Source organism: Sorex fumeus, unplaced genomic scaffold (genome assembly GCF_029834395.1).
Source record: "Sorex fumeus unplaced genomic scaffold, SorFum_2.1 ptg000014l, whole genome shotgun sequence".
Classification (NCBI taxonomy): Eukaryota; Metazoa; Chordata; class Mammalia; order Eulipotyphla; family Soricidae; genus Sorex; species Sorex fumeus.
Window position 1 is genome coordinate 15,939,907 of NW_026606071.1, and position 11,573 is coordinate 15,951,479.

At 35.3% G+C, this 11,573-nt stretch overlaps 1 non-coding gene across 1 annotated transcript; it reads right to left on the bottom strand.

Moving 5' to 3' along the window:
• Nucleotides 1-1,681: 1,681 nt before the first annotated feature.
• TRNAE-CUC (transfer RNA glutamic acid (anticodon CUC)) lies at nt 1,682-1,753 on the bottom strand. The gene has a single exon. It is a non-coding gene; the product is annotated as a tRNA-Glu (tRNA).
• Nucleotides 1,754-11,573: the final 9,820 nt, after the last annotated feature.

Sequence of the window (11,573 nt, forward strand, 5' to 3'; positions counted from 1 at the left end):
TTCAAATATATGTTTTTATCTGAATGTGCGCAGGAATTGCATGACATTTAGTTCAAGTTTGAAAATTTTAACCAATACTTGGGACACTAGAATTTTCCGTGGACAGTTAAAATAAGGTTAAAATAGCAAATGCCAGATTCCCAAGTCTCAGGCTGATATTTCATTACAATATAAGATTTTTGATTTGGGGTCAAGGAAGTAACTCATCATTAGATCAAATACTTTGTAGGCATTTTTAACCATAGCATCTATAAACACAAACAAAAATAAGAAAATAAGTGAATAGAAACATACAGACATATTCCACATTTCTGAATTTGAAGAATTAACATGGTTAATTGTCTATCTGACCCAAAGTGTTATATATATGCTATGTAAATTCCAGAAAATTCAGATGGCATTTTTAAAGACATGAAAATCATACTGTTAAAATTTTTATGGGTTCATAAAATTCTTTGAATAGCAAAATCACTTCTGGAAAGAAAAAAAAAGACATAATAAACATTTTATTCTCTGACTTTATACTCTCAGTTTAGTGGAATAGAACTGAGAACCCAGAAATAAATCCTCAGAAGTATAGAAACAGTTAATTCATGATAAAGCAACCTGGTATATAAAGTGTAATAAGGAAGTCTCTTCAATAAATTGTGCTGAAAAAAACTCAGTTTATACGATGCAAAAAGCATGAATCTGGATCCATATAGCACACTATACAAGTTGACAAGATTGCAATACTGGAACCTAATTCATAAAACATATCAAAGAAAACTTAAGTGGAACTCTCCATGATTTTGACTTTAAAGGTATCTCCAGTGATTGATGCTATTATCTAAAGAAACAAGAATTTGATCATTTGTTATTTCAAAAATGAGACCTGGATCTTTAAGAAGAAGCATTTATTTGACTCTGTGTGTGGTGGGGGGAGGGATATAAGGTGGAGAGATGAACACTGGGACAATGTTGTAGGGAAACTGATACTCTGGTGGACGTTGTTGGTGTTGAAAAGTGTTATGCAAGAAACTCTGCCACTACTAATGTACCAAATTACAGTGACAAAAATAATTCCTTGAAAAAAGCAAAAATATCCAAATAGGTTCCATCAAACTAAAAAGTTTCTGCATTGTGAAAGAAATAATAACTAAATTAAATGACATCAAATGAGAAAATTTAGATATATTAGAAATATATTTATCATACATTAAAATATATTTGATTTAAATATAAATTCTTATGCTATACATCTGACAAAGAACTAATATCCAAGTTTGTGGTGACTAAGTGTTCAACAACAAAAAAAGTGGATAAATTATGGTTTATATGCATAATGGAATATTCTCTTTTCATTATAATTTGGCTGTCAATGAAGAGTGTCATGCTAAGTAAAGTGCATCAAACAGAGGATAGAAACATGAGAGCTAGCTCAGTATTAAGTGTTCTTGTTTCTCACATGACCAATCCAGATTTGATCCCACCACCCTAGATGGTGCCCTAAGCACTGTCAGGAGTGATCCCTGAGCATAAGTCCTGAGCATAGTTAACTGTGGCCCCCCAAAACAAAAATGTAAAATATAATTTTATAAAAGGACAAATATTGAATAAAAAATCATTTATTGAGTATTATAACAAAATACTTATTCAGCTTGATTAGCTGATTGAATTGGGCATGAACTCCATCAACAACTTCCCTGACTGGGAATTGAACCCAGGCCGCGGCAGTGAGAGCGCTGAATCCTAACCACTAGACCACCAGGGAGACCCTCATATCACCAGGCTCATAGAAGTATAGAGGGCTGGAGCGATAGCACAGTGGGTAGGGCGTTTGCCTTGCACGCAGCCAACATGGCCGACCCGAGTTCGATTCCTCCGCCCCTTTTGGAGAGCCCGGCAAGCTACCGAGAGTATTCCATATGCCAAACACAGTAACAACAAAGTCTCCAATGGAGACGTTACTGGGCCCACTCGAGCAAATCGATGATCAACGGGAGGGCCTTTACCTTTTTTACCTTATAACAAAATAAAGTATAGAAACAGACCAAAAAAAAAAAAAAACAATAAAAACAAAGCCTGCGATTCTGAGTCAATCAAAAGAATGGGGCAGAAGGACCTGGGAGGGACATAAGGAGGGACCTAGGGACACTGAGTAGTGGAGGGATACTGGCATGATGGTGGTGGGTATGGTTCCTAAACCATTGATATTAATACTAATATAAACTGAGATCACTGACTCCTCAAAACGTTCAATTTGTATTCTTTAAAAAAAATAAACAAACATATGGAATGATTTATATTTCCTATAAGATCTAAATAGCAGAATGGATATATTTATTTTTAAATATGTAGACATTGATAAACAACAAGCATTAATAATGGCAATATGTCTAGCATAAGTATGTCAGAACCATGCAAATTGCTTTCAGGTTTTGTCTAATTTCACCTTCACATCCATATATAAAGTCAGGATTATTGGCCCCGTTTAAAAAAATGACTCAAGTGTTTGAATTGTTGTTCTTCAGAGATGAGACAGAAACAAGGATGTCATTAGCCACACTCAAATTTTGATTATACTGCTATTCTGCCTTATAAATCGTTTGTCTCCAGTCTCCAGCCACCACCTTAGTTCAAGTCCTTATCACTTTTGTCAGAATTCTGAGCCAGAGACACCCTACATAGGTGTACTGCCAAAATTTCAAATGCAAATAAGTTTCACAAACATAATTTTTAGTTTTAAGATATCAATTTTAATTTCTTGAGTCCACAGAAATTTCTTTCAAATACATCAGTGTCATGTTTTAAAAATGTACTGGTTGGGGCTGGAGAGATAGCACAGCAGGTAGGGCGTTTGCCTTGCACATGGCTGACGCAGGTTCGATTCCCAGCATCCCATATGGTGCCCTAAGCACTGCCAGCACGCAGTAACTCCTGAGTGCAGAGCCAGGAGTAACCCCTGTGCATCTCTGGGTGTGACCCAGCCCCCCAAAAAATAAGCAAAAAATAAAAAAAGAAAAAAATGTCTTGGCTTTGGAATTTATTTAACAAAAAGCAAAGGTCAGAAAGAAATAAGCAAATATTTATTGAGCACTAGTATGTGCTAGGGCTGGAGCAATAGCACAGCGGGTAGGATGTTTGCTTTGCACATGGTTGACCCGGGTTCGATTCCTCTGTCCCTCTCAGAGAGCTCGGTAAACTACCGAGAGTATCCCACCCGCAGGGCAAAGCCTGGCAAGCTCCCCATGGTGTATTCGATATGCCAAAAACAGTAACAATAAGGCTCACGATGGAGACATTACTGGTGCCCACTCGAGCAAATCAAAGAACAACAGAGGACAGTGCCACAGTGCTACTGTTTGTGCCACGCAGTACTGCTTCACCTATATTGCAAAACTATCCTAAAAGTAGGATTAAAATTGACACTTTCTGTCTATTCTGAGACTCATGCTACTCTTGGTACTTTGGGTATGTGATTAAGGGTATTTTGGAATTTAGAGTGTGATTCAAATGGTCAAGGTTCCGAGCTCTCTGAGACTGAGAAAGTAGAATATTGGAGATCTTTTGGATTCTTTCCCTCTGTATATTGATTATGTTTTTCCCAAGCAGTGACTAAATATTGAAAAGACAGACTTTGACTTGAGGGTCACACGTCAATACTTTTTCTAGAAAATATAAAGTGATTTGTCTGATCAGTGAGTTCTTGAAAATAGTTGTGTTTCTTCTAAAAGTTCCGCCATCACCTCTTCTTTCCTTGGCTTTTACACTATAGTGAACACAGTAAGGTCCTCCAGGAGGAGCTGAGGCCAGCTTTGTCAAGGTATTACATAATCTTTGTGCATAATCTTTGTATTGCACAATCAACAGAATAACCTTACTAATAATTCTATATTCCTATCAAATAGGACCATGCGACTACATCTTTGTCGGTCATAAGTGGTGCTTACCAATCCTTTTCATATTCTCTACCTCTGAAATGCCAGCTTTGGAGCATCTGTGCTTGGATGCTACTGAAATGGGTAGGCAGATAATGGCTGATATAGGAAGGCTCAGGAAACCTTAGTCATTTAATTTAGGTGTTGTTGATTTAGCATCTCTTTGAGTGTGAGTGTTGCACAGTAGTTTTCAGTTTATCTCAGTGTCAGTTAAAAAATGCCATTGACTGGCTGTATTAAAAAATAGGCACTTATGTCTCACAGTTCTGGGGGCTGGAATGATCAAAATCAAGGTACTAGATGCCTTGCTTGAAGGTGAAGAACTTCATATGAAGAGTGGGTCTCTTGCTGGAAATTCACATGGTTCAGGGAGGGACAACAAACTCTGCCATCTCTTTTTCTGAGGGTTATCATTCTATCATAAAACTGTCATCAGGAGGGAGGGGTTGGGACTTCAAATTATGAACTTTCAGTACAAAATACCAAGGTAATGTTTCCAGAATTTTTTTTAGTTTTATAACTCTCTACTGGTTAAGACACATGCACTTGGGGAAAAATTGATAACCACAACTTATTCAAATATATTATTTTCTGGTGGCACTTGTTTCTGCCATCAAATTAAGAAACATTAAAATAAAATTTAAAGCAGAAAATCCCTGACTGCTAAAATTTCTACCTTTTAAAATAAATTTTAGAATATTAATTATCATTCTAAACTCTTCATTTTAAACAATTTCTTAAAAGTTCCCTTTCTTTCAATCTCTACAGGCACCCATGCCCACCTCCAACTCCACACACATATGAGAAGGGTATTTTTCTTTTGTTACTCTGACATTTTCCCACCATACAGGATGCTCACAGTCCCACATAAGACTACTGTCAGGAAATACAGAATGGGGGCCAGGGTTTGGTTCAAAGTGAGGGTGCAGGGATAAAGGGATGTCAAACTAATTATTGATCAATTTACTATGTCTATTTAGTAAGTCAGTCAGTCTCCAGATACTTTTGTAGTCTTTAAGGAAGACAAATGTTCACAGTTTAAATATCCCTAAATATATAACAGATGAATAAGCATGCTTTAGTGTGTAAATGCTGCATAGATTCAGAACCATCAAAAAGCCCCTCAAAAATGCTTTTCCATCTGCTGCTTCTAACTACATACATAGCACACGTCCTGGCAGCACACTTCACAGTGGTGTGAAAGATAGGTTCAAAGCCAACCTGGCAAAATCTATTTCTCTTTTTTTCCCCTTCTCCAAAATGTGTTTCTTTGTGCAGCTAAACTAGCAAACATATATAGGAACAAGGTGCCAGGGCTAAGAGGAGGCATTTGTCAGGCCTTAATCATTCAGGAGAAAATCTTGCTCGTATTATGCCTTAAAACATTGACATAAAATTGTGCTTTCTTAGAAAGTATGACTTGGAGAAGCCTTGGTTTCGATATTCTTTGTAAAACTCATTTCTGAATGCTGTTTCACTGTGCAGGGCAACTTGTAAGTGTTCTGCACAAGTTCATAAATGAAGTGGCTACATTTGGTCTATGTACAATAATGTTCTTTAGAAGATTATTCTTTAGTTTTCACTGAAATGATCATATTCAATTCCAGGAAGATTCAAGAGATGTAGACTCTGTGTTTATTCAAAACAGGTAATTCGTGTAATCCTTCTCCTACATCATTAGAAGCATGGAATTTACATGGATTAGAAGTAGTAGAACAATTTATGTGAACACAGTGAGTGAAGTTAATGACTAATTACTTGGAATGTTCCAACAGTCAATTACTCTGTACTGTGAAGAATTTTATTTCAAAAGCTAGGATCTCTCAATAGATGAAAAATAAAGAAATCTCTCAGATTATGATATACTGCCAATTTATACTCATGCGTCATGCAGGTGATCCATATGTTTATGTATCTTTCCCCGCTTCCTAATTGTTATTTATTTACCATTATTTACAGTAATGTTAATAGAGTTTCAGACATACAATATTTCAACTCCATATCTACCACCAGTGCTAATACCACCATATCTAATATGGTGTAGTTAGTGCCTACACCAAGGTTCCAAGTCTCAGCTGCCCTGCTATGGCAAAAAGAATTTTAATTTTATTTAAAAATTATTTATTATTGTTTTTATTATTGTTTTTATTACTACTTTTACAACAGTTTTGACAGTGGTTGTTGTACATAGTCACCTCATTTCAACATCATATTTTCTCATACAATTATTTATTTTTCATGCAGCAGAAAGTAGGAGTATTAATAACAGCATTAAAAGATTTTTAAGGGTAGTGAATGAAATACAAATTTTTAGCAGTTAATAAGAAAGTAATCAGATATTTACCTTAAAGAAAAAACTAAACTCAAATTATCTGTTACTTTTGGATAGATAAAAAGAACAATCTTAGAGTTCCGAAGTGTCTAACAATCTTAGATATTTCCTCAGTTTTTATTTCTTATGATGATTTAGTAATTGTTTAATAATTGTTATTACAAAGAGTTGACCAGCATAGCATTCTGCATAATGACTTTCTTGTGTTGTTGGTTTTGAACTGGAGACCAAGTTTCATGCATGTCATCAACACTAAATATAACTATGCAGATTTTTACAATATTTTCATATATGTAGTACATAATTAGACCTGTAGCACTGTAGCAATGTAGAACTGTCTTCCTGTTGTTCATCCTTTTGCTCGAGCAGGCACTAGTAATGTCTCCATTGTGAGACTTGTTGTTACTGTTTTTGGCATACGTCACAGGTAGCTTGCAGGCTTTGCCATGTGGACAGAATACTCTCAGTAGCTTGCCGGGGTCTCCTAGAGGGGCAGAGGAATCGAACCCGGATCAGCCACATGCAAGGCAAATGCCCTATCTCCTGTGCTGTTGGTCCAGTCAATTAGACCTATAGGTAGTTATTTGTAATGGTGCTCATAATTCACAATTTGAATTGTTGAACTTTTTATCTTTTTTAAACATTTTATTTCAAAGTTCTAGTGTGTAAAACTTCTCTTTCATAAGACTATTCCACAAATATTGATAAAATTCCGCATGTTAGTAGGAGTATTTTGGTGAAAGGTGCTAATTTCACTTGAGAGTGACTTGTAATCTAACAAGAAAAGCAAATGTAAACAAGGAAATATATCATGTAAATGTTCATATTTATACCTTTATTTTTATTCTGACTCATTTATTTATGTAATTGCTTTATTTAATTAAATGATGGGCTGGAGCAATAGCACAGCAGGTAGGGCACTTGCTTTGCATGCAGCCGAACAGGGCTGACCCCGGTTGGATTCTTCCTCCCCTCTCGAAGAGCCAGGCAAGCTACCAAGAGTATTGCACCCACATGGAAAAGCCTGGCAAGCTAACCGTGACATATTCAATATGCCAAACACAGTAATAAGTCTCACAATGGAGATGTTACTGGTGCCCGCTCAAGCAAACTGATGAACAATGGGAGGACAGTGCTATAATTAAATGATAAGTTATGAAGGGAACAATCAGGTTCCATCATAGAAAATTATGGAGCGAAGGATATCCTTACGTTACTGCTAGTAAAATGAAGTTCTAGAAAACTAGAAAATAAAACAGCTAGTCAAGTAGAAAGAAATGTGCACCCCCAAGCAGAGAGGATTATACATGTGAAAGACTTAGACAGCAAAGGCTTAATTGCTTTCATGAAAATATAGCCAGGTCAAGTTTGAGAGGAAGAACATAGAAAACAAAGCTTGACTTGGGAATCAGTTCAGTTAATTAAAAAAGTCTTTATTCTAAGTACAATGGAAATCCATCAAAAGGATTTTACAATGTAACAGGCTCCAAATACTTTTTTTTAAATTCTGATACTGCCTAGAAAGCAGTATGGGGAAAAGACCAGGAAGAACTAATAAATTAATAAAATAATAAAACAATAAATTAATAAAAACTGATATGCTTATAGAGGACGTGAAAAAACTGTGGGCAGTACTCAGTGTTTTGATCCACATAATTCTGCATTACAGTTTAATGTACAGATAGGTGAACCTGGAGAAAATTTGAATACTTTCATTTGGCACCAGAGGAAATAAAAAGAAGCTCACATTTATTGAATAATTACTATGTTATCCATTGTTTTAAATATTTTATGCATAACAAATAGCCTCCAAAAACCTCTATAAAGTAGGAATTAGGAATTTTATCCTTGTCTGATAAGGATACTGAGGCAGAGAGAGAGGTTTAAAAATCTTGTGTAATATCAACACTATGAAATGGAGGATATAGTAGTCTGTCTCAAGTCTGTCAGACTAAAATCACCCACTTTCACTATTAATGACAAGGAAGCTGAAATACAAAATTGAAGCCATCAGCAGATAAATACTCTATAGAGTGAAATAGAAAGAGCTCTACTGGTATTATTTCCTGCTCTGTCACATATTATATTTCTGTTTTCAACCCTAACTCTTCCCTGAGAGAGTTTCAGGGGTTTAACATCAGGCTTGAAGAATGATATTGTTCACTATAACTACATATTTCTTAATAGATGAAGGTATTTACATGTGTTTTTTGTAGTCATTATTACAGAGTTCCTTTACAAAATAAAATATGAACTTAGCACCATGCATATAAGCAAGTTATATATCCAAGTGTATAAACAAAACCAATTAAGATTTTTTAAAAAGTTCCTTTAGGAAAAAGCAGATGATTATCACTTCTGTGGTTGCCTAGTCACCTACGCTATTGCTGGAGATACCCTTTTTAGAATTTCAGGAAGTATGGTTAGGAAATTTTAGCTTTTGAAGAAAATTTTAAGCTAAAACATTTGTAGGGGACCTCCAACTAAGTTAAAGGCTGTTGTCTTATTGTAGCAGCGTATGATATGAGTAACTTCCTTTAATTTGAATTATAAAACTTAGAAAGAAAAAAAGCATTAACTTTAAGCTATATTAAATTAACTAATTTGTTAAAGTATAACTTTATCATGTTAATGGCTAGTTCATATGAGTATATAACAATTCTGATATCAGATTATAATAAAAGGGGGGAGTTAAAAACTGTTCTTATATGCAAGTGAATTTTAGTTGTTCTCAATTTTCAATAGTCTGTTACAGATTTAAGATATTTTATGTAAGTCCCTTGGTAACCAAAGAAAGTATGTAGAAAAGTTCACAAAAGTGAAAAAAAGGGAACCAAAATTTTTTAGTAAATCCAATGTAAACCCAAAGGAAGGCCATGAGAGATGAAAGAGTGACAAAATAGCTATAAGAACATTTCACTAAGTAGCAACAGTAACCACACTTTCAATAATCTCTTTAAATAAAAATTGACTAAGCTTCCTAGTAAAAGGATAGAGAACATCTCAGTAGATAAAAATACCAAAAAAGATCTAACTATGCTTTCTACAAAGAAATCTTTATTTTCAAGAACGTGATAGATTAAAGTAAAGGGGTGAACAGTAACCAAAACAAAATATGAGTGGCTATACAAATATTAGTCAGTCAATTAAAATATTCTCTAGATACAAAAAAGTATAGTGCATAATGAGTAAAGGGTATATATGGGTGATTATCATCAGAACATTTACATGTAGAAACAAATAGTAAACAAATCTGAAAGGAAAAGCTGACAGAAATGCAATAATAGGCATTTTCAATACTCATTTTCAATAATGAAAGTATTGGTACAAAATGTCAATCAATAATATCATATTTAATGAATACTATAAATAATTCAGAATAAGAGACATAATTTAGCACCAAGTGATAAAAATAAAATACATTCTTTTCATAACTATCATTGGAGAGATTACATGTTAGTACAAACAAATTATAACAAAGGTATGAAGATCAATTACATGCTAAGTATCTTTTTCAACTAAAAAAGATAAAAATAGAATCAAAAATAGCAAGAAAATGGGAAAATTTACAAACATTTAGAAACTAAAATGCATATTTCTGAACAACCTCTGGATCAGAGGGAAAACCAAAATGAAATTTTAAAATGTATCTCATGAAGAAATACAATTTAACAAAAGTTATGGGACAGCAGAGCAGCACTGAAAGAATTAAATTTACTTAAAAATGTATTTTATTTAATAAAACTTAGTTACAGGGGGTATGATGCCGATCAGCAGGTCGACCTGTACCTGCAGGGTGAGAGCATCAGAAGCCTAATGCTGCCTTCAGGCTTCCTGATACCAAAATTACCACTGTGCCTCTGGCCAGACGCCAACTATTTGGGACCAAGTTTGCCTAGAAATTAAAGGCCAAAAATTAGGTATGTAGGAGTCACGCCTACAAGCCATCTCCAACTCAGCTATACAAGCTCATTTAGTGGCCTTGCTTCAGACACCCATAAATAAATCTCGAAAGAGATCTAAAGCAGGTCATTTAAGTGCATAAATGGTCTTGATTCAGAAACTCACAAATAAATCTTAAAGAAGAGCAGCACGCCGCAGAGATGTTTCCCCACCCAGCACCAAGCTGATTTCACCCGGGCACCTCAGAGGGGTGCAGGTGTGTCCCTCAGCCTGCCCTAAATGAACCTCCAGAACCCAATCGCTGCCATGCTCACAACTGACCTTCACAGACTTGTCCTGAGACCCCCACGGACGAGAATTAATCTGCTGAAAAACCCAGGTATGCGGGACCAGTGACTGAAAACTCCAGGCTTCACTGGGTAAGTGATGGGTGACCTCCCCCACATTTTCCCACCTTCCATTTTCCTGGCAGTAACATCCAAGAACTGCCTCTGGGCTCCATTTAAGCTCATTAATGGCCATAATTCAGAGACTCACAGATGAATCTTAGGAGCGAACAGCATGCCCCAGATATGCCTCTGGATCCCAAATATTGAAAAGTTCTAAAATTCCAGGAGCATGGCAACTTTTGCAGGCATGTGACACTTCATACTATTCATGGCAAGCAATGCAAAATAAATTATATGGCATCTGCCTAAGGGGCAGGCTGGGGTATTGGTGGGAAGATTAAGTACCTGAGGTAGGAAGGTGCAATGGTGGTGAGATTAGTGTTGAAATATTGAATGTATATAATTATTGTCAACAGCTATCAACATTTTGGTACTAATGGTACATTTTGGTAATAATGGTACTCCTAAATTAAAAAAAAATCTTAGAGTAGTTTTTATAAAAACTTACTATACCTTCCATGCCAAAAATATTTAAAAATTTCCCAAATTCTCCACTATTATCTTTATGTCTCTTCTAGTCTTTTTCCTTGTCCATCCCTGCCTGTTGACTTCTCGTGCTCCCTATGTTTTTCAATAACATCTATGTATTTATTGTGATTTTCTATAGTTCACAAATGAGTGAGATAATCTTTCACTTGTATTTATCCCTCTGAGTTATTTTACTTAACAGGATACTCTCCAATTCCATCTACGTTGCAGCCACATGCAAACATACATAGTATTTTGTTATATGTATATCACTTCTTGATCTGTAGTTGGATATTTGGATTGTTTCCCTATCCTAGTTATTGTGCTAAATGGCTCGGTGAACATTGGTATGGACAAATCCTTTCAAATTAATGTTTTTGTGCTTTTGGGGTAGATTTAGAGGAGTAAAATCATTGGGGTCATTTGGGAATTCTATCATATTTTTGAGAAATACCCATATTGTTTTCCTTAGAGGTTAATCCTGATGGTATTTCTTCCAAC